The following is a 27,006-nucleotide window of genomic DNA, read 5'->3' as shown; positions in this document are numbered from 1 at the left end:
AAGTCAACTGTAGGGAAATAAAGGGGGCAGTGCTGTAAGCTGTAGGATGCCTGCAGATATTCTGTTGTCTCAACCTGTGCCTGTCCCCAGACACTGCACTGGCCCTGGTCTGAGGGGGGGGGGGGGATTATGGGCTGCTGTAATCTCACCTGCATTTCCTTATGGTAAGGACACTCTCCCACCGGGTCATGAGTATGGATTTGTGCGGTGCGGTGATCCTGTGGCAGGCTTTACTTACCCTAAAGAAACATCACAGAATTGTAAATTCATAGTGCTTCTTAAGAATGACCGGATGGAGAATTTTAATAATGTTTTTGAGAAGTGAAATCATCCTCTGGAGTATGTAGAGCTGGAGCACTGCTTGAGGTAGTTATTGATGATTCTTTCAGAAAATGGCACATTTAAAGTTTGACACAGCCTTTGAAGAAGCGCCGCCAAGCATGAAATAGCCAGTAGGCTCATCCCAGTGCCCTGTGCCCACTGTCCATTTGCATCTTGTGCACTGAATAACTAGTCTTTTTTGCACTATAACTACTACTACCACTAAGTAGTGTTGGGCGAACACCTGGATGTTCGGGTTCGCGAACGTTCGCCGAACATGGCCGCAATGTTCGGGTGTTCGCGCCGAACTCCGAACATAATGGAAGTCAATGGGGACCCGAACTTTCGTGCTTTGTAAAGCCTCCTTACATGCTACATACCCCAAATTTACAGGCTATGTGCACCTTGGGAGTGGGTACAAGAGGGAAAATTTTTTTGCAAAAAGAGCTTATAGTTTTTGAGAAAATCGATTTTAAAGTTTCAAAGGGAAAACTGTCTTTTAAATGCGGGAAATGTCTGTTTTCTTTGCACAGGTAGCATGCATTTTGCCGCCATGCAGTCATAAATGTAATAAAGATAAGAGGTTCCATAAACAGGGACAGGCAACCCAGCAGCAGCACACGTGATGGAACAGGAGGAGGCGCAGGAGGAGAAGGCCACGCTTTGAGACACAACAACCCAGGCCTTGCATGAGGACAAGAAGCGTGCGGATAGCATGCATTTTGCCACCATGCAGTCATAAATGTAATAAAGATAAGAGTGTAACGATTGGCCATGCAGATCGTGGTCGTGACTGGAACCTGACTGGCAGATCCACGATCTCTGCATGGCAATCGTTTTGGTTTAAACAAAACCAGAAGATCACAATGGAAATACTGACGTCTGCACAACAGAGTAGAATAATAAATGTGTTTTATTTACAAAAATGCAAGTGAACAAATGCAGATCACCATACACATACAATATACAATCAAACAACGCGTGGTGCACCACAAATACCAGAACCCTGACTATCTAACTATCTATCTATACAGCAACACACACAATATGAGAATATATACAATATATACAGACACGTCTCAGCAGAATCAGCACACGGAAGAATAGTCATACAAGCCAAGATCAATAACCAGAGAATACAAGGTACAAGGGCAGAAGACAGAGAATAGTCAGACTAGCAAGGATCAAATACCAGGAGTACAGAATATCAGAGCAGAGTTCAGGAGCACAGGACTGGATGGCCAGAGTCACAACTGCAGCGAGCAGACAAACGGAATGACCTAGCAATGTGCTGCTAGGAAGTCCGGCCTTAAATAAGCAGCACATTGCTCAGGTGACTGGCCAGAATCTCCCACAGTTCCATCTGCTGGTGAGCCGAGGAATTGCCCCGCTCCCAGCAATATGAGAGCCATCTGCTGGTAGACAGCGGAAGTCCACCTCAGTGCTGCCACCAGCAGGATGACACAGGCACAGATCCTCACAGTACCCCCCTCTTTAGGAGCGGGCTCCGAACGCTCCATACGATCTCCAGAGTTAGCCCCACCTGGGTCCCAATAGAAAAACCGAGGCTGGGTGGGCAGGGAGGGAGAGAAATCGAAAAACTTTTGGAACCCATCAGGATCAAGAAGAGCCAGAGCAGACTTGAGATCCGCAGGAACACCGTACTTGGACGCAACAACTGGAACTGTGGACTTGGAAGCAACAACTGGAACCGCGGACTTGGAAGCAACAACTGGAACCGAAGACTTGGAAGCAACAACTGGAACCGCAGACTTGGAAGCAACAACTGGAACCGCAGACTTGGAAGCAACAACTGGAACCGCAGACTTGGAAGCAACAACTGGAACCGCGGACTTGGAAGCAACAACTGGAACCGCGGACTTGGAAGCAACAACTGGAACCGAAGACTTGGAAGCAACAACTGGAACCGCGGACTTGGAAGCAACAACTGGAACCGAAGACTTGGAAGCAACAACTGGAACCACAGACTGGATACCCTCAGAAGCGGCAGCAGACTGGATACCCTCAGAAGCGGCAGCAGACTGGATACCCTCAGAAGCGGCAGCAGACTGGATACCCTCAGAAGCGGCAGCAGACTGGATACCCTCAGAAGCGGCAGCAGACTGGATACCCTCAGAAGCGGCAGCAGACTGGATACCCTCAGAAGCGGCAGCAGACTGGATACCCTCAGAAGCGGCAGCAGACTGGATACCCTCAGAAGCGGCAGCAGACTGGATACCCTCAGAAGCGGCAGCAGACTGGATACCCTCAGAAGCGGCAGCAGACTGGATACCCTCAGAAGCGGCAGCAGACTGGATACCCTCAGAAGCGGCAGCAGACTGGATACCCTCAGAAGCGGCAGCAGACTGGATACCCTCAGAAGCGGCAGCAGACTGGATACCCTCAGAAGCGGCAGCAGACTGGATACCCTCAGAAGCGGCAGCAGACTGGATACCCTCAGAAGCGGCAGCAGACTGGATACCCTCAGAAGCGGCAGCAGACTGGATACCCTCAGAAGCGGCAGCAGACTGGATACCCTCAGAAGCGGCAGCAGACTGGATACCCTCAGAAGCGGCAGCAGACTGGATACCCTCAGAAGCGGCAGCAGACTGGATACCCTCAGAAGCGGCAGCAGACTGGATACCCTCAGATGCGGCAGCAGACTGGATACCCTCAGAAGCGGCAGCAGACTGGATACCCTCAGAAGCGGCAGCAGACTGGATACCCTCAGAAGCGGCAGCAGACTGGATATCTTCAGAAGCGGCAGCAGACTCGATATCTTCAGAAGCAGCAGCAAAGTCACCAGACTTGGAAGCAACCGCAAAGTTGCCAGACTTGGAAGCAACAGCAGAGTCGCCAGACTTGGAAGCAACAGCAGAGTCGCCAGACTTGGAAGCAACAGCAGAGTCGCCAGACTTGGAAGCAACAGCAGAGTCGCCAGACTTGGAAGCAACAGCAGAGTCGCCAGACTTGGAAGCAACAGCAGAGTCGCCAGACTTGGAAGCAACAGCAGAGTCGCCAGACTTGGAAGCAACAGCAGAGTCGCCAGACTTGGAAGCAACAGCAGAGTCGCCAGACTTGGAAGCAACAGCAGAGTCGCCAGACTTGGAAGCAACAGCAGAGTCGCCAGACTTGGAAGCAACAGCAGAGTCCTGTGACATCTGAGCAGTTAACTGGAAAACTTCAGGTAGTGCTGCAGGCAGATTAGCAACAGACTGAATAGTCTCGGGCAGGGCAGCAACAGGCTGGATTGTCTCGGACAGGGCAGCAACAGGCTGGATGGTAAACTGGGTGCCCTCAAGTAGTCCAGCAGACCAGGCACTACCAGGAGAAGCAAGAACAGTAGCAGGCCGGGCACCATCAGGAACATCAGTCTGAGCACCATTAGGAGCAGGATCATCAACAGACTTGGCACCTACAGGAACAGCAGCAACAAAAGTCTGTGAAGGCTGGGCAGCAGCTTGCATAACCTCAGGCAAAACAGAAGACGGGATAACTTTAGGCAAGTTAACAGGTTGGGATGCTTTAGACAGGACAGCAGGCTCAGTAGTTTCAGACAGGACAGCAGCCTGTGTAACCTCATGGATCTGGACCTTTGGTTGAGCTCTTGGCTGGACCGTTGGCTGAGATCCCGATACAGTTTGTGCAGACTGGCACTGAAACGGTGTGAACTGAGCCTGTGCGGACTGGGAGCAAAGTTCCGCAGGCAAGGAGCAAAGTTCCGCGGGCAAGGAGCAAAGTTCCGCGGGCAAGGAGCAAAGTTCCGCGGGCAAGGAGCAAAGTTCCGCGGGCTGGATGCAACACTCTGTGGGCTGGATGCAACACTCTGCGGGCTGGATGCAACACTCTGCGGGCTGGATGCAACACTCTGCGGGCTGGATGCAACACTCTGCGGGCTGGATGCAACACTCTGCGGGCCTGGCAGGCTGACCCACTGTCAGCAAACCTAGTCCATGAAAGAGTCCACAAAGAAAGGCGAAGGACTGCTCAGGACAGACTGGAGATTGCTGAGGACAAATCACCTGGAGTCTGCATGGACATGGTTGAAGTCTGCACGGATCGGGGTGAAATCTGCACGGATCGGGGTGAAGTCTGCACGGAGCTGGATGAAGTTTGTATGGAGCTGCAAGGAGTCTGCACCGACCTGCATGGAGTCTGCACCGACTTGGATGGAGGCTGCACACGACTGGAATCGGCTGGAGGCTGCACACGACTGGAATCGGCTGGAGGCTGCACATGCTGAATGGAGTTGGTAGGAAAGAATTTTTTCTTTTTGGATGATGACTTTTTTTCTAATGATTTTTGCCAGGACCAAGGTGTGGTTCTGACTGCAGTTTGCAATGGAGTTTGTACAGATAACTGACATGCAGGTTGTGAACTCTGGACATAAGGGTTATCAGAGAGAGGATGAGATTGAAATTTAGAGGAAAGAATTTCTTGCCAGATGGCAATCAAAGCAGAGGCAGATTCATTCTCACACAAGGCATTAACCATCAGAGATCTTACTCCACAGATACAATTCCTAATAAACTCCTCATTTTGTTGCGAATAGAATGACATAAACTGTTCCCTATCATTCTTCAAATAGCCATAATAAGCATTGATCTCTTCTGCAGTAAAATCAAAACTGACTCGATTGCTGCAATCTCTCCACTCATTTGATTCCTCAATCACATGCCTGCATGCATCAAATGACAAGATTTCCTCCCAAACTTGGATCAGGGCAGAGGCGGCTTTCTGCGGACACAATTTGTAACCACTCATCCTTTTCACAGCATGCACATATTTCAGCAGACAAGAACTTTCCATTTTAGAATAGTGGTTTACAAAACTTTTCCTATCCTTCTTTAAATGATCAAATAGATAGTTAATATCTGCTGCACAAAAGACAGGCTCTAAACGAGATTGGTTCCTAACTGGCAGAGAATTTATTTGTCTATTAATAGAACTTGACTGAACTACCTCAGAAGCAGAATCAAGACTGGACTGGATTGTAACAGACAAAGAACCAGTTTGTATTTTATTCTTTGCTGTCACAGAACAAGGTTTGCATTGGGAAAACAACATCTCTTCCCAGGCAGACATTAACAAGGAGGTTTTTTCACATTTGCATACTCTTAAATCAATTAATGATTGAAGGGATTGGACACAAGCTTGCATAATATGTTTGTCTTTCTTGGAGTAGAACTTAAAGAAAGATTCCCTGTCATTTTCCAAAATAGAAATCAAAACGGTAATATCAGATGGACTAAATGGAGGATCAAGAAAATTATCCTTGGATAATTTACTTTTAAACAACCATTGAAGGACCTGCAGCAAGTCCTGCACCTCTTCTGCAGACAAAATGTTCTGATTTACATAGTTTTGCACTAACTCCAATAACTGCTGAAGCTGCTTTCTGGAGTAAGCTGCAAAATACATGAAGGAATAACTTTTGTTATCCTCAGCGAGCAAGACATAGTAGTACACATCATCAAAACTCCAACTCTTTGTACAGATAGATGAATCTGCAGTATTTCTGTGATCAATATATGGGTAGGCTAGGTCATTCTGTAACGATTGGCCATGCAGATCGTGGTCGTGACTGGAACCTGACTGGCAGATCCACGATCTCTGCATGGCAATCGTTTTGGTTTAAACAAAACCAGAAGATCACAATGGAAATACTGACGTCTGCACAACAGAGTAGAATAATAAATGTGTTTTATTTACAAAAATGCAAGTGAACAAATGCAGATCACCATACACATACAATATACAATCAAACAACGCGTGGTGCACCACAAATACCAGAACCCTGACTATCTAACTATCTATCTATACAAATCTATACAGCAACACACACAATATGAGAATATATACAATATATACAGACACGTCTCAGCAGAATCAGCACACGGAAGAATAGTCATACAAGCCAAGATCAATAACCAGAGAATACAAGGTACAAGGGCAGAAGACAGAGAATAGTCAGACTAGCAAGGATCAAATACCAGGAGTACAGAATATCAGAGCAGAGTTCAGGAGCACAGGACTGGATGGCCAGAGTCACAACTGCAGCGAGCAGACAAACGGAATGACCTAGCAATGTGCTGCTAGGAAGTCCGGCCTTAAATAAGCAGCACATTGCTCAGGTGACTGGCCAGAATCTCCCACAGTTCCATCTGCTGGTGAGCCGAGGAATTGCCCCGCTCCCAGCAATATGAGAGCCATCTGCTGGTAGACAGCGGAAGTCCACCTCAGTGCTGCCACCAGCAGGATGACACAGGCACAGATCCTCACAAAGAGGTTCCATAAACAGGGACCGGCAACGCTAACCCAGCAGCAGCACACGTGATGGAACAGGAGGCGGCGCAGGAGGAGAAGGCCACGCTTTGAGACACAACAACCCAGGCCTTGCATAAGGACAAGAAGCGTGCCGATAGCATGCATTTTGCCGCCATGCAGTCATAAATGTAATAAAGATAAGAGGTTCCATAAACAGGGACCGGCAACGCTAACCCAGCCAGCAGCAGCACACGTGATGGAACAGGAGGAGGCGCAGGAGGAGAAGGCCACGCTTTGAGACATAACAACACAGGCCTTGCATGAGGACAAGAAGCGTGCGGATAGCATGCATTTTGCCGCCATGCAGTCATAAATGTAATAAAGATAAGAGGTTCCATAAACAGGGACCGGCAACGCTAACCCTGCAGCAGCACACGTGATGGAACAGGAGGAGGCGCAGGAGGAGAAGGTCACGCTTTCAGACACAACAACCCAGGCCTTGCATGAGGACAAAAAACGTGCGGATAGCATGCATTTTGCCGCTTGAGAGGTTTGGACGCTTGAGAGGTCATCCAATTAATTATCTGGTCCTGTTCTTTTGGATTTGTGAGGGTTGATTTCCTGGACAACATGGGCGGTATTGAGTGGGTTTTCTTCGGTGCTCCACTGTGGCCTGTACGTGAACCGTCAGGGGAAACACCTCTTCCCTTGCCCCTCCCTCTTTCACAGGATTTCTTCTTCATTTCACTTATCCTTAAAGTACACGCTGACTGGCAGCAGTACAGTGGCAGTACAGAAATGCTATACAGTGGCGGGTGAGCGGTGTACTACTATTCCCAGCAGTGACACAGAGCACAATGCTATACAGTGGTGGGTGAGCGGTGTACTACTATTCCCAGCAGCGACACAGAGCACAATGCTATACAGTGGTGGGTGAGCGGTGTACTACTGTTCCCAGCAGAGACACAGAGTGGCAGTAAACACAATGCTATACAGTGGTGGCTGAGCGGTGTACTACTGTTCCCAGCAGCGACACAGAGCACAATGCTATACAGTGGTGGGTGGGTGAGCGGTGTACTACTGTTCCCAGCAGCGACACAAAGCACAATGCTATACAGTGGTGGGTGAGCGGTGTACTACTGTTCCCAGCAGAGACACAGAGCACAATGCTATACAGTGGTGGGTGGGTGAGCGGTGTACTACTGTTCCCAGCAGCGACACAGAGCACAATGCTATACAGTGGTGGGTGAGCGGTGTACTACTGTTCCCATCAGAGACACAGAGTGGCAGTAAACACAATGCTATACAGTGGTGGCTGAGCGGTGTACTACTGTTCCCAGCAGCGACACAGAGCACAATGCTATACAGTGGTGGGTGGGTGAGCGGTGTACTACTGTTCCCAGCAGCGACACAGAGCACAATGCTATACAGTGGTGGGTGAGCGGTGTACTACTGTTCCCATCAGAGACACAGAGTGGCAGTAAACACAATGCTATACAGTGGTGGCTGAGCAGTGTACTACTGTTCCCAGCAGCGACACAGAGCACAATGCTATACAGTGGTGGGTGGGTGAGCGGTGTACTACTGTTCCCAGCAGCGACACAGAGCACAATGCTATACAGTGGTGGGTGAGCGGTGTACTACTGTTCCCAGCAGAGACACAGAGTGGCAGTAAACACAATGCTATATAGTGTGGGTGAGCGGTGTACTACTATTCCCAGCAGCGACACAGAGCACAATGCTATACAGGGTGAGCGGTGTACTACTGTTCCCAGCAGACACACAGAGTGGCAGTAAACACAATGCTATATAGTGTGGGTGAGCGGTGTACTACTGTTCCCAGCAGCGACACAGAGCACAATGCTATACAGGGTGAGCGGTGTACTACTGTTCCCAGCAGAGAGACACAGAGTGGCAGTAAACACAATGCTATATAGTGTGGGTGAGCGGTGTACTACTATTCCCAGCAGCGACACAATGACCGGGGGACCCTGGCTAGCCTGGCTGGAGAGAGAACTACCCTGCCTGCCTACCCAAAGCTAAACCCACAAACAAATGGCGGAGAAATGACGTGGATCGGGTATTTATTTACCCGAACCACGTGACCTGTTCGGCCAATCAGAGCGCATTCGGGTCCGAACCATGTGACCCGCTCGGCCAATCACAGCGCTAGCCGAACGTTCGGGTAACGTTCGGCCATGCGCTCTTAGTTCGGCCATATGGCCGAACAGTTTGGCCGACCACCATTAGGTGTTCGGCTGACCTCGAACATCACCCGAACAGGGTGATATTCTGCAGAACCTGAACAGTGGCGAACACTGTTCACCCAACACTACCACTAAGTACAACTTTATTTGTGCCATTTTCTCAATAAATCTTCGATAAGAGGTTCATGCAATGCTCATTTGCCTCTTCACAATTGTTTCTGATCCTGCCAATTCCAAGTAACACCTAGAGCACACTTACCTCGACATTGTAATATCTGTAATCTGATCATCAGTGATGTAGAATTTTCCAATTGATGAATTATGTTTGTGCCAGCTAAGCTTACTGTCTCTTCCTTTTCCTAAAACAGAAGTAAGCTAAATGTCTACTTTCTATAAATTGGCTCCAGAATAGGGAGAGATACTAGATGATGAAGATGGTAGCAACATTATTTTGTCAGCTTGTTGAAAGAGCAAAGCAAATATCTCTTAGGGCCCATTCGCACTACAAAGTAGCAAAATGTAAAAAGTAGCACTGCTGCTTAGCGATACCATTTTGCATGGGTGATTAGAGCGGTAAAATCACTGGAAACCCCTTACAATTCCCGACGATCGCGATCAGCATTTTGTTAAGCACTGTACCGCGATAGCTTGAGAATCACTGCAAAATGCTGCATGCAGCACGTTTGCGATTGCAGCTAATCATGGGATGCCCACGATCAGTGGCAAGGCAATCGCAGCAGTGAGATCACTGCCAAAGTGCTAGCGTTTTGGCGATTAGCGGGATTTGCCCGCTAATCGCCATAGTGTGAATGGGCCCTTAACATGTGCTATCTCTTTGTACCTAGAAACTCAAAAAGTATTCGGCCCCCTTGAAATTTTCCACATTTTGTCACATTACTGCCACAAACATGAATCAATTGTATTGAAATTCCACGTGAAAGACCAATACAAAGTGGTGTACATGTGAGAAGTGGAACAAAAATCATACATCATTCCAAACATTTTTTAAAAATCAATAACTGCAAAGTGGTGTGTGCATAATTATTCAGCCCCCTTTGGTCTGAGTGCAGTCAGTTGCCCATAGACATTGCCTGATGAGTGCTAATGACTAAATAGAGTGCACCTGTGTGCAATCTAATGTCAGTACAAATACAGCTTCTCTGTGACGGCCTCAGAGGTTGTCTAAGAGAATATTGGGAGCAACAACACCATGAAGTCCAAAGAACACACCAGACAGGTCAGGGATAAAGTTATTGAGAATTTTAAAGCAGGCTTAAGCTACAAAAAGATTTCCAAAGCCTTGAACATCCCACGGAGCACTGTTCAAGCGATCATTCAGAAATGGAAGGCGTATGGCACAACTGTAAACCTACCAAGACAAGGCCGTCCACCAAGACGCACAGGCCAAACAAGAAGAGCGCTGATCAGAAATGCAGTCAAGAGGCCCATGGTGACTCTGGACAAGCTGCAGAGATCTACAGCTCAGGTGGGGGAATCTGTACATAGCACAACTATTAGTTGTGCACTGCACAAAGTTGGACTTTATGGAAGGGTGGCAAGAAGAAAGCCATTGTGAACAGAAAAGCATAGGAAATCCCGTTTGCAGTTTACCACAAGCCATGTGGGGGACACAGCAAACATGTGGAAGAAGGTGCTCTGGTCAGATGAGACCAAAATTGAACTTTTTGGCCAAAATGCAAAACGCTATGTGTGACGGAAAACTAACACTGCACATCACTCTGAACACACCATCCCCATTGTCAAATATGGTGGTGGCGGCATCATGCTCTGGGGGTGCTTCTTTTCAGCAGGGACAGGGAAGCTGGTCAGAATTGATGGGAAGATGGATGGAGCCAAATACAGGGCAATCTTGGAAGAAAACCTCTTGGAATTTGCAAAAGACTTTAGACTGGGGTGGAGGTTTACCTTCCAGCAGGACAACGACCCTAAACATAAAGCCAGGGCAACAATGGAATGGTTTAAAACAAAACATATCCATGTGTAAGAATGGCCCAGTCAAAGTCCAGATCTAAATCCAATCGAGAATCTGTGGCAAGATCTGAAAACTGCTGTTCAAAAACGCTGTCCATCTAATCTGACTGAGCTGGAGCTGTTTTGCAAAGAAGAATGGGCAAGGATTTCAGTCTCTAGATGTGCAAAGCTGGTAGAGACATACCCTAAAAGACTGGCAGCTGTAATTGCAGCAAAAGGTGGTCCTACAAAGTATTGACTCAGGGGGGCAAATAATTACGCACACCCCACTTTGCACTGATTGATTTGTAAAAAATGTTTGGAAGTATGTATGATTTTCATTCCACTTCTCATGTGTACACCACTTTGTATTGGTCTTTCAAATGGATTTCCAATAAAATTGATTCATGTTTGTGGCAGTAATGTGACAAAATGTGGAAACCCTCAAGGGGGCTGAATACTTTTGCAAGCCACTGTATTTTTCACCTAATTAATAAAAATAACCTTTCAGCACATTTACAAGCAAAATATTCACTTAAAGTAAGTTGTTCCTGATTCACTTCATTGCAATATTACTTTTCAGTACCTTAATTATACATTTTTTTTGCTCTTTGGGAGCTTAAAGATGTAACATAGATAAGTTGAAAACAGATCAAAATAGGTGAAAACGTTTTGTGAATAATGCCAATTGGGGTTGATTCATGAATCCGTATTGCACAAGGTAAATTATTGAGCACAAGTTAAATGTAACACTTGAGTATCGTAGCTGCTACTACCTTAATTGCTATAGTAGCGGTCGTGCTAGTCAAGTATCGTGGTCACAGTGCTGTACTAGCACGCATAAGTTACAGCGAGCAGGTGCACCTTAAAGAGGAACTCCAGTGAAAATAATGTAGTAAAAAAAAGTGCTTCATTTTTTACCATAATTATGTATAAATGATTTAGTCAGTGTTTGCTCATTGTAAAATCTTTCCTCTCCCAGATTAACATTCTGACATTTATTACATGGTGACATTGTTACTGTGGGCAGGTTATTTAGCTGTTTCTAGCTGCTCTGTCTGTTAGACAGCTAATAACAGCTATTTCCTGTCTCTGAACATTGTTACATTGTAGCAGTTTGCCAGCAGTACCGCGGTCTTCAGAGCCTCTTGTGGGAGGGGTTTCAGCACAAAATCAGTCACACAGCGCCCCCTGATGGTCTGTTTGTGAAAATCATTGTCTTTCTCATGTAAAATGGGGTATCAGCTACTGATTGGGAAAAAGTTCAATTCTTGGTTGGAGTTTCTCTTTAAGAGCGCACTATGCTGTCAGCAGCGAAGCTCAATAATGTACCTCGTGCTGAAAAGCGTGTGATTAGAGATGGCCCGAACCTCCGATTTTTGGTTGGCGAATGGCGAACCACAAATACGAAGTTCCACAAAAGTTCGGTTCGCGTGAACTTCCGCGAACCACAATAGACTTCAATGGGGAGACGAACTTTGAAAACTAGAAACACTTCTGCTGGCCACAAAAGTGATGGAAAAGATGTTTTAAGGGGTCTAACCTCTGAGTTTTTGCATGGATGAGTGTAATAGACGCCAAAAGCCACAGGGAAAAAACCTGGATTTAACGCAAAGCAGCGTTTTAAGGGCAGAAATCGCATTGAATGCTAAATTGCAGGCCTAAAACATCTTGCATGTGTATACATCAATCAGGGAGCGTAATTAGAGTCCTGCTTCACAATGACACACCAAACTCACTGTGTAATGCACCGCAAACATCTCTTTGCGTAGTGACGGTCGTGCAGGACTGGTGCGCACCATGGTGAGAGTTCAGGCCATGGTGGTTTTCAAGCCCTATGGTCGGGCTGAGGTAGCTGAATGACAGAACAACAGTGACTGAGTGTCCAGCTGATCGAATTTGGTCTGTCTACAATGAAGCAATGACCTTATTATCTTCTTGGATGTAGGTAGGCATAGGTAGGTGCCCCAGTATAAGTAGGTAGGCATAGGTAGGTGTCCCAGTATAGGTAGATAGGCATAGGTAGGTGCCCCAGTAGTTAGCTAGGCATAGGTAGGAGTCCCAGTATAGGTAGGTAGGCATAGGTAGGTGCCACTTAACAAGCAAACTGCACCTGCCCGGAATGGTCAGTTCCAATTACCCACGCTAATCACAGTCAGAGTGTTCGCTATCAATTAGTCAAGCCAAGTTCATAAAAAGATGAATGACAGCGCTCCTCTTCTAAGGCTTATCTCGATTATCTGCAGAAAATAAACATGCTACACATAGTGCATTATTGCATAAATACATCAAATCTCTTTTCTCCCAGCGAAAATAAGTGCAGCACACGTGATCACCAGTGTTAAAACTACAAATCCAGATTGCCAATATATTAGCCGCTCACCAGATGATATCCACCTCACATTCAGGTGGGTCTAGCGTTTTGTAGTCAACCAATGACTAGGCATCAAGCTATTTCATTCCAGACAATAAGTTTTAATCCAGATTCCATGTAAAAGATAAGCAATAAAAATTCCTCATAGCGTAACTTGATAAAAACTGATATACAGCCTGCGCTATACAGTGCACTTATTATTAACTTTTTATAGGTAGGTGCCCGAGTAGTTAGCTAGGCATAGGTAGGAGACCAAGTATAGGTAGGTAGGCATAGGTAGGTGTCCTAGTATAGGTAGGTAGGTAGGCATAGGTAGGTTTCCTAGTATAGGTAAGTAGGTGTCCCAGTAGTTAGGTAGGCATAGGTAGGTGTCCCAGTATAGATAGTTAGGCAGGGCCTGGATAGCACAGTAATAGCAATTACCAAGGTCCAGCTGTGACAGATAGGGCTGTATAATGCAGGGTCAGTGGGCAACACAAAAAAAAAACAAATCAGGAGAACATTAGCTCTCAAAAGAGCTGTTGAGGGGTGCTATTTTAGCAATAACAATCAGCCAGGAGCAAGCTAACAAGCCTACAAGAGCCTAACTAATCTTTCCCTGTGAGAGTATGCCAGCAGCTGTCCCTTCACTAATTAAGGCAGGCACACAAGTGAGTGTAATGGCCAGCGCTGCCTGCCTTTTATAAGGGGGGGGAGTGGCTAAAGGGGAGAGTGTAGCCTTATTGGCTACAATGTGCCTGCTGACTGTGATGTAGAGGGTCAAAGTTGACCCTAATGGTTCACTATGGGGGCGAACCGAACTTCCAGAAAAGTTTGCCTTACATGGTGAACGCGTGAGGGACCCCAAAATGTCTGATGGCGGCCGTGCCTGTCACACACACAGGTAGTCACTGAATGTGCTGGGCCTGGCAGTAGCACACACAGTAGGAGTTACCAAGGCTTTCTATGCAACACAAGTGTCTGTGGGACACAGACACACACACACACACACACACACACAAAAAGATCACAAGAACAAGATTAGCTCTCAAAAGAGCTGTTGAGGGGTGCTTTTTTAGCAATAAGAATCAGCAAGGAGCAAGCTAAGAAGCTTACAAGAGCCTAACTAAGCTTTCCCTTAGGAGAGATAGCACAGCAGCTCTCCCTTCTCTAATTACTGCAGGCACACAAGTGAGTCCAATGCCTGAGGCTGCCGGCCTTTCATAAGGGGGGGGGGGGCTCCAGAAGGGAGTGTAGCCTGATTGGCTACAATGTGCCTGCTGACTGTGATGTAGAGGGTCAAAGTTGACCCTAATGATGCACTATGGGGGAGAATCGAACTTCTGGAAAAGTTTGCGGTTTGCAGTTCGCCGGGAACTGTTAGCCGGCGAACCGTTCGGGCCATCTCTACGTGTGTTATGGAGTTATGAATCAACCCTATTATCAGTGGCGGACATACGGCCGTGCAGGCCGTGCCGCCGCACGAGGGCCCCTGAAGTTCTGCTGCTTCAGGGGCCCATTAAGTATTGCAGGTTTTTTTTTTTTTTTTTTTTATTTTTTTTTTTTTTAACCTGGGGGGCCCAACTCCTGTCCTCCCCCCTCACCTCGCCCCCCCCCCCCCCTCATGCGGCGGGAGAGCGGAAAATACAAGAAGTCTCCGGCCGGGGCGGCAGCTGCCGCTTGGTCTCCAACTTTGGAGACATATCGGAAACTAAGCAGCAGCTGCCTCTAGCGTCTGCTGCAGCCCCGGCCGGAGACTTCCTGTATTTTCTGCTCTCCCGCCGGCTGCAGCGCATACCGGGAGGGGGGCCCCGAGGTGAGTGAGGGAGGATAGGAGTCGGGCCCCCCACCCGGATAGCTACCCACCCGGCTACCTTACCCACCCACCCGGCTACCTACCCCGCTACCTAACCATCCACCCGGCTACCTACCCGGCTACCTAACCAGGCTACCTACCCACCCACCCGGCTACCTAGCTACCCACCCGGCTAACTAACCACCCTGCCGGCTACCTACCTGGCTACCTACCCACCCGGCTACCTGACCACCCTGCCGGCTATCTACCTGGCTACCTACCCACCCGGCTACCTAGCTACCCACCCGGCTACCTAACCACCCTGCCGGCTATCTACCTGGCTACCTACCCACCCGGCTACCTACCCACCCGGCTACCTAGCTACCCACCCGGCTACCTAACCACCCTGCCGGCTACCTACCCACCCGGCTACCTAGCTACCCACCCGGCTACCTAACCACCCTGCCGGCTATCTACCTGGCTACCTACCCACCCGGCTACCTAGCTACCCACCCGGCTACCTAACCACCCTGCCGGCTATCTACCTGGCTACCTACCCACCCGGCTACCTACCCACCCGGCTACCTAGCTACCCACCCGGCTACCTAACCACCCTGCTGGCTACCTACCTGGCTACCTACCCACCCGGCTACCTAGCTACCCACCCGGCTACCTGACCACCCTGCCGGCTATCTACCTGGCTACCTACCCACCCGGCTACCTAGCTACCCACCCGGCTACCTAACCACCCTGCCGGCTATCTACCTGGCTACCTACCCACCCGGCTACCTACCCACCCGGCTACCTAGCTACCCACCCGGCTACCTAACCACCCTGCCGGCTACCTACCCACCCGGCTACCTAGCTACCCACCCGGCTACCTAACCACCCTGCCGGCTATCTACCTGGCTACCTACCCACCCGGCTACCTACCCACCCTGCTGGCTACCTACCCACCCGGCTACCTACCCACCCACCCGGCTACCTACCCACCCACCCGGCTACCTACCCACCCGGATACCTACCTACCCACCCGGCTACCTACCCACCCACCCGGCTACCTACCCACCCGGCTACCTAACCACCCTGCCGGCTATCTACCTGGCTACCTACCCACCCGGCTACCTACCCACCCGGCTACCTAGCTACCCACCCGGCTACCTAACCACCCTGCCGGCTATCTACCTGGCTACCTACCCACCCGGCTACCTAACCACCCTGCCGGCTATCTACCTGGCTACCTACCCACCCGGCTACCTACCCACCCACCCGGCTACCTACCCACCCGGCTACCTACCTACCCACCCGGCTACCTACCCACCCGGCTACCTACCTACCCACCCGGCTACCTACCCACCCACCCGGCTACCTACCCACCCGCCTACCCAGCCACCCACCAGGCTACCCACCCGGCTACCCAGCCACCCACCAGGCTACTTACCCACCCGGCTAAGGGCTACCTACCTACCCACCCGGCTGCCTACCTACCCACCAGGCTACCTATCCACCCAACCACCCATGGGAGCTGCGCGCCGGATGGAGGCTGGGACAGGAGGTCTGCTGCTGCAGGTGAGTAAATGTTTTTTTTTTATTATTTATTTTAGCAGGTGTATGTTCTGGGCAGGTCTGCCACATGATTGCGTGTATGTTCTGGGCAGGTCTGCCACATGATTGCATGTATGTTCTGGGCAAATTTGCTACATGATTGCATGTGTTTTCTGGGCAAATCTGCCGACATGATTGCACGTATTTTCTGGGCATATCTGCCGACATGATTGCAGGTATTTTCTGGGCATATCTGCCGACATGATTGCAGGTATTTTCTGGGCATATCTGCCGACATGATTGCAGGTATTTTCTGGGCATATCTGCCGACATGATTGCACGTATTTTCTGGGCATATCTGCTGACATGATTGCACGTATTTTCTGGGCATATCTGCCGACATGATTGCACGTATTTTCTGGGCATATCTGCCGACATGATTGCACGTATTTTCTGGGCATATCTGCCGACATGATTGCACGTATTTTCTGGGCATATCTGCCGACATGATTGCACGTATTTTCTGGGCATATCTGCCGACATGATTGCACGTATTTTCTGGGCATATCTGCCGACATGATTGCACGTATTTTCTGGGCATATCTGCCGACATGATTGCACGTATTTTCTGGGCATATCTGCCGACATGATTGCACGTATTTTCTGGGCATATCTGCCGACATCATTGCACGTATTTTCTGGGCATATCTGCCGACATCATTGCACGTATTTTCTGGGCATATCTGCCGACATCATTGCACGTATTTTCTGGGCAAATCTGCCGACATGATTGAATGTATTTTCTGGGCAAATCTGCGCACATTATGTGTATTTTCTTGAGAAAACCTGCACAATTATGTGAATTTTCTGGGGAAAGGGTCACCAAAACTTGGTCCCACTGTCTTTGCGTTGCACTTTTCATGGGAACCTGAGGTGAGAATAATATTGAGGCTGTCATATTTCTCTCCTTTTAAGCAATACCAGTTGCCTGGTTGCCGTTCTGGTCCTCTGCCTCTTATTCTTTCAACCATAGACCCTGAACAAGCATGCAGCAGGTCAGGGGTTTCTGACAATATTGTCAGAACTGAGAAGATTAAGCTGCATGCTTGTTGCTGGTGTAATTCAGTTTATTACTGCAGCCAAATAGATCAGCAGGGCCGCCAGGCAACTAGTATTGTTTAAAAGGAAATAAATATGGCAGCCTCCATATCACTCTCACCCCGGGATCACTTTAAATTACAGTTAGCTCCGCCCTTATCCGGTCATTGCCACGCCCATTTTTTGCCGCGGCGCTACGCGCCGCATGTTCTATCCACGCCCATTTTTTGCCGCGGCGCGCTTCGCGCGCCGCAGGTTATAGCTGCACCCATTTTTGGGCGCGGCGCGCCTCGCGCGCCGCAGGTCAGGGGGGCCCACAATTGATATTTTGCACAGGGGCCCACTGCTGCCTGTGTCCGCCACTGCCTATTATGTCATACACTATGCCAGGTGTAGGCAGCCTCTTGGTCAATGTTTCAATCAATTTTTATTTACAACAAGAATTTCATAACATTTTACAAAAATCTTTTTGTTAGAAGTCAAAACCAATACTTTTTCTGTTGCTCACACCAACTTTTTCAAACCAAAAATAGATGAAATGTGTAGCTATCTTAATCAGTTGATAATTTCTCTTTGTGGTTGTTATGTTTGCTAAAATTCAAAATGTGTGTCCCTCGGTTGCAATCCAAAATATTGGAAGCAATAATTTTACACTTATCTCATTTTGACCTTATTTTCCAAATGTATTTATTCCACTTGACAGTCTGCAAGGCACATCTCTTTGAAATAAGGCCCATTAACTACAAAATATACAGTTGCTGCATAAATTACAATCCATTTTATTGTCTATATAATTTGCATTTTATGGAAATAGTAATTCCTCCAGGTACTTTCGAGCTTATCAGTTCATTATCTTTTTCCCATTTTGCAAAAACAACAAAAACGAGTGAAAAAAATATTAATATTTTCTATGTCTGTGAGATAGAATGATCATTTTAAGTTATTTTTTATAATTAATGTATGTTCAGATATATTCCTGATCTTTCTTATTTTATTTTATTACATTAAATGATATATTACATTGTCATGCCATATCAGCAATACCATTATATATCTGCCTTAGAAAAAAAGACAAAATCCCATGAAACGTTTTTGGGTCTGAAATGAATGAATTGCCACAGTTGGGTGTCCTCCATTAGTGGACCTTCTCTGCTATCTATGTGTGGGTAGTAAAAAATGCCAATAGGCCAAGTCTGAACTGGTAATCTGAGCTCTATTAGAACACCCCAGATGATTACTCTACAGAGTGCGACTTTTAACTCGAGTGGGGTCGGGTCTAATCTCCCCACCTGCAAATACAGTGGTTGACTTAGCCATAACCCACCTTTGTGTGTACCTCTCTTCTACCATACTGTACATTGCATTGTGCTAACATACCATCTGGGGCTCTCGAATGTTGCTTTGTGTCTTTCAAACATCATTTGTAGGCACTGGTGCAGCATCAGTGGTGCTCAGCAGAGCTCGAATATTCGAGTAGCTCGAATATTCGAGCTCTTTTTCAGCTATTCGAGCTCAGTATTCGAGCTCCGAATAGCTGCAGCTATTCGAATGGGCTATTCGAGTAAACGCGAATAGCCCATTCACTATTCGAGCTATTCAAGCAAACGGCGCTATTCGAGCTCGAATACCGAGCTCGAATAGCGTCATAGCCCAGATTGATGTCCTTAGAGCCAATCAGAGGGCTCCCAGGCCCTCTGACGGCAGCCAATCACAGAGGGGGACCCTGGCCAGCCCCTACCCTATAAATAGCGGCCGCCATGTTCCGTTTCTCCGTCCTTGCCTGAGACTTGCATAGAGAGAGAGTTGCTCCTTTGTGCTTTGGCTTAGCAAGAGCTTTATTGTGGTCATTTACCTAGCGTTTTTGCTCACATACACCTCCTATACACACCTATATTGTTGTTAGTTAGATAGACATTGTATTTTAGTTAGTAGCTTTTGTGTTACATAGAGACAGGCCAGCTGCTGCAGGCTTACAGCTTTAGGCCTCAGGGCCTGCCTGTGTGGGCAGCTGTCCTCCTGTCCTCTGTTAGTTTATTTCTCATTAGTATTTGTCACAAGAGCCCTCCGTGGCTGACCGCACTTAGCCTTCTAAACGGTGCCAGCGCACAGATCGTGCGAACTCTGGTCGCAGTCAATGCGCAGGAACCGTTAAGAATTAGCCGCAGACAACTCAGAAGGGAGCCTGTGAGACACGGGTAATTACAACGTCACCTACTGGTTCAGAGTAAACTGCCACCACCGCGGTTACTATGGGACCGTGGGGCCCACTAACTGACTGACTAATCCTGCGAATAAAACGGTTAAACACACGATATTCTGTCTAGCCAACAACAAACAAACAGTAGCGTATCTTCAGAGACCCGGGATCATTTCTGTGCGTGCTGATAAGCAGGGTAGCGAAACAGTGAATGACTTGGGAAAAGTCGTTTATTCACGCAATATAAATAATTAATATATACAGACAATTATGAAAATCACCAATTAGTAAAACAGTAATAGCCAGTATGAAAAATAAAAGAAGGGAGAAAAATACTTAGTTCCTGGAAAGATGTCCTTATTGTGGGAAGAATCATAAAGTCCTTGGTTTCAAAGTCCAGAGTTCAGAGTTCAGACCAGGTGGATGCCAGCATATCCTCAAGCTGGCATCTGATGAGTGCAAGATGGTTCAGTGTGGAGGACCCTGAGTTTGGCTCCTCTCCCATTCTTATGCCCCTGATTCAGTAGGAGGAAGTGAGGGCGGGCCCACACACCCCCTTAGAACATGAGATGAGTCCTGCCCTTGTCCTGGAGACCAGAAATCATGCCTTAACCATATATGGGCTCTATCTCACAGAACCGTACAGGTCAGGGCAGATTTACTAATATTTTCAGGTCTGCCTCGATGTACCCAGCAGTCTGATACCAAACATGAGGGGTGGGACCCCTGTGGTACCATTAGGGCACTGTTGAACTGCCTAACGGGCAGTCTTTACCTCAGAAGGTTCTGAAATGTTCTCAGAACCAACGCCAGGCAGGGCCCTACCTGCTCTGTTAGTTTGGAGGGTCTGCCAGCCTGGCAACACAGAAAATATGATACATATAGCAGTTTATGGAATATGAGAGACCCCTGGGATTTATACCAGGTCATTCCCAGGCAAAGGTTCTTTGAAGTTGGCAGCAGCAAGCCACATGTCGGCTCCCTGCTGGGAAAAGGAGTCGGAGTGTCTGAGTTTCCTCACTCTAAATTGGTTCTGTCATGGTGTTTGTCACCTTATACCTGATGGATGGGCCATCAGCACAGCTTGAAGCCAGGGACTCTCTGGGCCCAGGCTCATTAGCATATCAAAAGGGCCAACCAGCATTTAGGCTGGGGCTCTCTCTCTGCTGAGAAAAGACTGCAGCTGCCCCTACACACTCAACCCGGATTGTATCGATTTGAAGCGCAATCGATGCAGGAATCGAGTGCGATCGTTCTTTTCTTCACAGGCGGTTCCAGGACGCGCCTGCGTCCCCGCAATCGTCCGTGACAGCCCTCCCCCTTGTCCGTGGCTTAGCCACTCATCCGCAAGATGTGTGGCGGCGCCGCTAACCTGGCTGACGGGCCTCGAGTTGCCGGTACGGCGGGAAAACCTATTGGAGCCTGTGGCTCGGTTCCCCTGGACCGGTCGCGGTCTGCTACCCGCAGGGTTGACCCAACATGGACCGTTCTGGACAGGGCGTTGGCGCCACTGCAGTCGGACGTGGTGCCTGCCGGGACTGCTGACAATGGGCAGTGGGTTGGTTAGGTCAACAGCCAGCCCACGCAGGGTTCCCCTGCTGAGTGGCTGTGGACCTAAGGGAACCCCGCGGGAATCCCTGGACCTTCCCAGCTCCTGACAGACGGCACATGCCCTGCAGTAGTTTGCTACATCCCTGTTCATCCGGGGCCAATAAAACTGGTTCCGAATACCGGCAAGTGTCTTGCGGACCCCTGAGTGCCCTGTCAGAGGATTACCATGTGCGGATTTCAGCACATGTCCCCTGAACGCACTCGGGACCACAAGCCATTTGGTATTCGCGTGGGATCTACCTGTAGGGGGCTGTACAGACTCACTGTACAGTCTCCCACCTTCCCAGTACACCTTGAAAGCGGCCCCGTCTGCGAGGGACTCAGCGGCTTGCTTCCTGAGCACCTCCAGGCTTGGGTCACTTTGTAGTGCGGCTGAGAATACGGCGCTGTCAGTTTCAGCCAACTGGCTCATGTCACACAAGGCCAGCGGCTGAAAGGTCTCATCCCTGCGGTCAGAGGAGGGGGAGGAGGCCGGAACCCCCTCCACCTGTTCTGAGCTCGGGTTCTGAGCAGTGCAGCTGCGCGGTACTGCTAGCACAGGTACACTGTCAGAATGGCACAGACGGGCATTACTCAAATCATCATTGCATGCAGTAATGACATTGACAGGTATAGACATTTTTTCATTACAGACAGGTTGTACAAGAAACTCAGGTACAGTTACAGCATCATCACAACAGACAGCCTGTACATCAAACTCAGGTGCCTTTGAAGCAGGCACTATTGAACCTGGTACCCTTGAACTGGGCACATTCAACCCACCTCCCCCTGGTGCTCCCCCAAGTGTATAAAGTACCTGGTGGTGGGTGGAGAGTCCGTCTCCTTCCGTGAGCGACAAGGCGGTCGTGGCAGGTTCATAGTAGGACACAAGCTTGCCCAAATCAGTCCCCAGCAACACAGGGACTGGGAGATCCTTCATAACCCCAACAACCCTTTCGTGGACCCCTCCCACTCCCCAATCCAGCTTCACTCTTGCGTGGGCTATGTGGAAAAGGGTGCCCTCTACTCCAGTAAGGGCAAGGGATCGGCTGGAGCTGATGCTCTCCTTTGGCACAAGATGTGAGTGAACTAACGTGATGTCAGCTCCGGTGTCTCGAAATCCGGTGACAACTTTGCCGTTCACTATAACAAGTTGCTGCTGGTCGGTTCGGTCGCGGATTTCCTTTCCGCGGGCAAACAGGACAAAATCTGATGATCCAGGCTGTGGTTCGCTGGCGGGTTGCCTCTGCTGTGGGTGAGGTGCAGGTGATGCAGAGGATCCAGGTGTTGGTGGTGTCTGTCTCCGCTCCGGACAGTCGAATTTCATGTGTCCGGGCTGGCGGCAGTAGTGACAGGTGACCTCTCCAGGCGCTGCAGGCCTGGGTGCAGCAGCTGCGCTGGGTGGCCTCTGTGGCGGACGGCTAACAGGGGCAGGAGGGTCTGCCGAGGTATTGGGCTGACCTCCTCTCCAGCTGGATGGGACAGTTCTGCGGGTATCAGCCACCCGGGTAGTTGCAAAAGTCTCAGCAAGGTCTGCAGCGACAGTGGCTGAAGCCGGCCTGCGTTCTAACACAAACTGTCGTACATCAGCAGGGCAAATGTTCAGAAATTGTTCGAGGACTATCAAGTCCTCCACGACGCCATAAGACCCTTTGGTGAGGCCTAGCGTCCACTGGCGGAGTGTGGTGAGCAAGCTGCTGACCACATCTCGGTACGAATCAGAAGACTTTTTCTGCCAGGCCCTGAACTTTTTCCGATAGGCTTCTGGCGTCAGCTGGTACTTAGTAATGATAGCGTCTTTTATAGCAGCATAATCATTATCCTTTTCCGCAGGCAATTCTGCGAAAGCATCAAGCGCTTTGTAGCGCAGCAAAGGTGTCAGATGTCTGGCCCACTGGTCTTGGGACAGACGATACTGACGGCATGCTTTTTCGAAAGATCGCAAAAACAAGTCAATGTCTGTGTCTTTCTCGATATTAGCAAATTTAAATTTTGCACTTACGGGTGCTGCAGCTCCTTCAGCAGGGAGGCTGGGCGGTGAACTCCGGCTGGCCTGTTGAACCTTTGCCATGTTGAGCTCATGCTGTCGTCTCTCCCGCGCCTCTGCGGCATCCCTCTCCGCGTGGCGTTCTGCAGCAGCAGCCTTGCGTTCTGCAGATTGGCGTTCCCGCTCCTCGCGGGCTTCCATGTACTGCATGTACTTTTCCAGGTCAGTCTCCATCAGCTTTTGTAATGCCTGCTGCATTACCGGGTCAGCACCCATGGACAGTCCAGTACTGGCCAGTTCCGGGCGAGTAATGTCAGAAACTCTGGGATTGGGGTCCATACTGACAGTCTCTGGCGTAACTGTTGCAACAGGGCCCGCAGGATGCTCAACCTCTGTACGCCTAAGATCTTCAGCCTCTGGTTCCCCTTGATTGTCAGATGGGCTGGTATCCACCTCAGCGGACACTCCCGGCTCCCGCAGTTGCTGGGCATCCCATCTGGACAAGTCTGCTATCAGGTCCCGTTTTGTCTTGCGGAGGATGCCAATGCCCCTCTCTTCGCAAAGATTTTCCAGGTCTGCTAGGCACATGTTCTGGTAGTTCCCGGACATTTCCATGCCAAATAAAATAAAACTTTGGGGAAGGGGTACTGGCTACACAGTCTCTCTGTATATATAAAAAATATATTGCCTTCCAGCTACACCAACGAATTAGTTCGTTTCTCGATAGCGCTAGCGCTATCGCAGATACTTTCAGCACAACACAGATCCCAACCGCTGCCTAACACTGTCACAAGAGCCCTCCGTGGCTGACCGCACTTAGCCTTCTAAACGGTGCCAGCGCACAGATCGTGCGAACTCTGGTCGCAGTCAATGCGCAGGAACCGTTAAGAATTAGCCGCAGACAACTCAGAAGGGAGCCTGTGAGACACGGGTAATTACAACGTCACCTACTGGTTCAGAGTAAACTGCCACCACCGCGGTTACTATGGGACCGTGGGGCCCACTAACTGACTGACTAATCCTGCGAATAAAACGGTTAAACACACGATATTCTGTCTAGCCAACAACAAACAAACAGTAGCGTATCTTCAGAGACCCGGGATCATTTCTGTGCGTGCTGATAAGCAGGGTAGCGAAACAGTGAATGACTTGGGAAAAGTCGTTTATTCACGCAATATAAATAATTAATATATACAGACAATTATGAAAATCACCAATTAGTAAAACAGTAATAGCCAGTATGAAAAATAAAAGAAGGGAGAAAAATACTTAGTTCCTGGAAAGATGTCCTTATTGTGGGAAGAATCATAAAGTCCTTGGTTTCAAAGTCCAGAGTTCAGAGTTCAGACCAGGTGGATGCCAGCATATCCTCAAGCTGGCATCTGATGAGTGCAAGATGGTTCAGTGTGGAGGACCCTGAGTTTGGCTCCTCTCCCATTCTTATGCCCCTGATTCAGTAGGAGGAAGTGAGGGCGGGCCCACACACCCCCTTAGAACATGAGATGAGTCCTGCCCTTGTCCTGGAGACCAGAAATCATGCCTTAACCATATATGGGCTCTATCTCACAGAACCGTACAGGTCAGGGCAGATTTACTAATATTTTCAGGTCTGCCTCGATGTACCCAGCAGTCTGATACCAAACATGAGGGGTGGGACCCCTGTGGTACCATTAGGGCACTGTTGAACTGCCTAACGGGCAGTCTTTACCTCAGAAGGTTCTGAAATGTTCTCAGAACCAACGCCAGGCAGGGCCCTACCTGCTCTGTTAGTTTGGAGGGTCTGCCAGCCTGGCAACACAGAAAATATGATACATATAGCAGTTTATGGAATATGAGAGACCCCTGGGATTTATACCAGGTCATTCCCAGGCAAAGGTTCTTTGAAGTTGGCAGCAGCAAGCCACATGTCGGCTCCCTGCTGGGAAAAGGAGTCGGAGTGTCTGAGTTTCCTCACTCTAAATTGGTTCTGTCATGGTGTTTGTCACCTTATACCTGATGGATGGGCCATCAGCACAGCTTGAAGCCAGGGACTCTCTGGGCCCAGGCTCATTAGCATATCAAAAGGGCCAACCAGCATTTAGGCTGGGGCTCTCTCTCTGCTGAGAAAAGACTGCAGCTGCCCCTACACACTCAACCCGGATTGTATCGATTTGAAGCGCAATCGATGCAGGAATCGAGTGCGATCGTTCTTTTCTTCACGGGCGGTTCCAGGACGCGCCTGCGTCCCCGCAATCGTCTGTGACAGTATTAGACAGTATTAGACAGTATTAGATAGTATTAGACAGTATTTCTGCTGTCCCTTTACTACTTAGTGATTGTATTTTGTATTGTAGTTATATACTACTGTAACTGTACTAGGACACTCACTGTCACTGTTCATACTAGGCTACTAGCTCGGACTCCTGCGTGTGTGTGTGCACTCACTGTCTGTGTACTGTACACACACTCTATTTCCTTCTGATTACTGATTGATTATTGTAAATTCTACTTCCTGACAGTTACTACTTACTTACTGTAGTAGGGACACTCACTCAGTCACTGTTCATAGGCCAGCTCCTGCGCGTGTTTGCGCGTGCGTGCACTCACTGTCTGTAGTGTACACACACTCTATTTCCTTGTGATTACTACTGATAGTGATTATTGTAACTGCTGCTAGTTGTACTTCCTGACTGTTACTACTTACTTACTGTACTAGGGACACTCACTCACTCTCTGTTCATAGGCCAGCTCCTGCGCGTGTTTGCGCGTGCGTGCACTCACTGTCTGTAGTGTACACACACTCTATTTCCTTGTGATTACTACTGATTATTGTAACTGCTGCTAGTTGTACTTCCTGACTGTTACTACTTACTTACTGTACTAGGGACACTCACTCACTCACTCTCTGTTCATAGGCCAGCTCCTGCGCGTGTTTGCGCGTGCGTGCACTCACTGTCTGTAGTGTACACACACTCTATTTCCTTGTGATTACTACTGATTATTGTAACTGCTGCTAGTTGTACTTCCTGACTGTTACTACTTACTTACTGTACTAGGGAGTCGGGACACTCACTCAGTCACCTCACCCACCAACCCACTCCATTAAAGTACCCCACTTTTCTCCCGCCCTTTTCAAAAACTTTTGTGTTTACGCCCAAAACATCGAAGATGTCTGGAAGTGGCAGCCAGCGCGGTTTGGGCAAGGGGAAGGGCAGCAAGGGAATCAGGAGGAGAGGGAGCAGCATTGTGGCAAGCCGCGGCCGCGGCCGCGCCACCATGCACAGTTCCGCAGCAGCAGCGTCAGTGGCTAACATTCCTCCCATAGCCACTGGCCGTGGACGCCTTGGGCGCCGCCCAGCAGGAGCATCTGCAACTCACGCTGCAGAGACACAGCAGCAGCAGCGTGTAGCACCTGCTCCGATTTTCCTCCAGCCGGGTCGGAAACGTCCCATTGAGGAAAAGGATGCAGACACTGTGGTGCAACTGATGACGGAGGATGAGCAGCCCGCCATCAGCTCTGCATCCGAGGCCTCCACCCTCACCACCACCACCACCACCACCCCTGTTCGCAGCAGCCGCCCAGCAGGGCCTGGGGAGGAGGCCAGTTCACCGTCACAAGTTGGCGACCTGTCACTCAGCAGTATTTTTACCCCAGGCACCATCAGGGTATTGTCTGCTGTTGTTGGCGATTTGGAG

The sequence above is a fragment of the Hyperolius riggenbachi genome, chromosome 6, assembly GCF_040937935.1.
Source record: "Hyperolius riggenbachi isolate aHypRig1 chromosome 6, aHypRig1.pri, whole genome shotgun sequence".
Taxonomy (NCBI): Eukaryota; Metazoa; Chordata; class Amphibia; order Anura; family Hyperoliidae; genus Hyperolius; species Hyperolius riggenbachi.
The sequence above is the reverse complement of the archived record's forward strand: the minus strand, read 5'-3'. Positions refer to the sequence as shown.